This window comes from Peromyscus californicus, unplaced genomic scaffold (assembly GCF_007827085.1).
Source record: "Peromyscus californicus insignis strain IS unplaced genomic scaffold, ASM782708v3 Scaffold_9__1_contigs__length_137607984, whole genome shotgun sequence".
NCBI lineage: Eukaryota > Metazoa > Chordata > Mammalia > Rodentia > Cricetidae > Peromyscus > Peromyscus californicus.
This window is the reverse complement of record NW_026294617.1, coordinates 9,800,718-9,802,999: the sequence shown is the minus strand read 5'-3', so window position 1 is coordinate 9,802,999 and position 2,282 is coordinate 9,800,718. Positions and strand designations below refer to the sequence as shown.

At 43.0% G+C, this 2,282-nt stretch overlaps 1 pseudogene; it reads right to left on the bottom strand.

Annotated features, from left to right (window-relative positions):
* Nucleotides 1–460: 460 nt before the first annotated feature.
* LOC128105147 (ATP synthase subunit g, mitochondrial-like) lies at nucleotides 461–818 on the bottom strand (annotated as a pseudogene).
* Between the last annotated feature and the right edge of the window lie 1,464 nt (nucleotides 819–2,282).

The window sequence follows — 2,282 nt, the reverse complement described above, 5'->3', positions numbered from 1 at the left end:
GGCAAGTGCCTAACCACTGGACCATCTCCCCACTCCTCTGCTGAAGAATTCTTAGTCTCCACTGTAATTTAAGTGTAAGCTTGGATTTGGACCTGACATTCTTCTGAAAATATTCCTGTCGAGATACTGTGTACTTGTTTCAAACAATGGAACCCACTCTGTCTAGAGGAAGAAGAAAGGGGATTCATGTAGAGGGGCATTGAATTATTCCCAATATTGAATGGCAAGCTAGGAAAGTGAACATAGAATATAGAACAGAAAAAAGAAATCTCTGGAATCCTAAGACTCTGCCCCCAGACCAGGCCATCAGGTCTTCATGACCATTTAATATGTAGCAAGCTTTCTTGTCAGAATATCATTGGACTGCCATCTCTCAAATAATGACCCAGAGACTTATTATTAATTATAAAAGCTTGGTCCTTTTTTTAACAGCTAATATTTTATTCAGATAGCAGTGGTCCAAGAACATTCAAATAGGAACTCAAATAAAATCAGATGTTAAAGATCAGTCTTCAAACATCATAGCCAACGATGCCACGTTTGCCTGTGATCTCTCCGACATAAAGCCACATCCACACCTCAGATTGGCCACCAAACCATTCAGCATAGCTTCCTTATCTGTAAGGTGTTGGAAGCTACCAGTTTTAGCACTTTGGATTATTTTTTTTTTTCCCCGCACTCTGAATAGCTGGGGTTGGGGGAACCAGCTCAACCTTGGCATACCGTCAAAATGTGGCCAAACAAGGCTTCGAGTAAGTCACGGCAGCAGTTATTAGCCCTGGGGCCTTCTCCTCGAAGTTACGGATGAACTTGGCCATGGTCTAGGGTGGAAGGTCTGTCTCCTCGAACCGGCAACTGAATGTCACCCTCGGAAGCAAAAGCTTGGCCTTTGCTTAGGCTTTTTCCCAACTAGCTCTTGTAACTTAATTAACCCATATTTATTTTTTAATCTACATTCTGCCACATGACTTGGTTACCTCTTCTAGTATGGCACATCCAACTTGCTCCTAGTTTGCTGGTGAAATCATCCACCTAGATTCCTCCCCCCAGTTTCTCTCTCTGCCTGGAAGTCCTGCCTAGATATTGACCCTTTAGTTCTTTATTTAACCAATCAGAAGGCACCTTAGGCAAGACACATCTTTATAGTATAAACAAATATTCTGCAACAATTGAACCCTCCCAGAGCATGTCGGTGTAAGTTGACCTGGCTGCCCTAACTCTTTGCAAAAGAGTCAAGATCCTCAGTGAGAGGAGTCATCTGCTTGAACCTGAGTTATACTATGGCCTCTCTCCCTGGAGCCAAGAGGAAAAGCAGCAAGGGTTTCTCTTGATGGTTAATTGTTAGCTTTATACAACCTAGAATCATCTGGGAAGAGGATAGTCTAGAGTAGGTTGGCCAGTGGGCATATCTGTGGGGGAATTGTCTTGATTCCCATTGATGTGGGAAGACCTAGTCTGAAAGTGGGCAGCACCACTTTCTGGTTTGGGGCCCTAGACTGTCTAAGAATGGAGGGAAGTAGTAGGAGTACTGGGCATGTGTGCGTTCATTTGTCTCTGCTCTTGACCGTGGATGTAACTAGCTGCTTCAAGTTTGTGCCTTGACTTCCCAGAAATGATGGCCTGTTACCTGGAATTGTAAGCTAAGGAAAGCCTTTCTGAAAGTTGATTTTCATCTGTGTCTTATCACAGACATAGAAATAAAACTAGAAAAGCCCCCCAAATAGACAAGGACTTATATGACCTCTCAGCATTTATGCCAAGTAGTCTCTCTCTGCTCTTCATCTCGGTTTACCTCCATGTCACTCTTCAGCACCAGCTACTGAACCTATCACTTCCCACCTCAGCTCCAGGGAAATGCCTTTTTCCTGGCTCTTCTTAGCCTGGCCACTTCTCCATTCCCTTCTTACGTATCAGGGATCCTCAAATTCCTGTCTTGGTCCATCCTCACTTCACAAACTCCTCAAGTAGTTGTGAAGTTGGATTTTTTTCATCAGCTTCCGATGTGACCTTAAATCTTTTACCCCAGTCTTTACTCATATCATGGACCTAAGTCACATGTTACTTCAGTGACAGCATGTCCCAAATGGAGTTTTAATCTCAGTTCTGCAAAGCTTCTCAAATGACGACTGGTCCAGTTAGAAACACAGTCATCCTCAGTCTCTAATTACATTGGCCACTAATTTTATTCCTACTACTTCAGAACCATTCCTTTACTTAGGAGATATTTAATGTCATGTGACTCTATCATGCTGCTTCCTAATTAGCTCGATGCTGTATTGTCT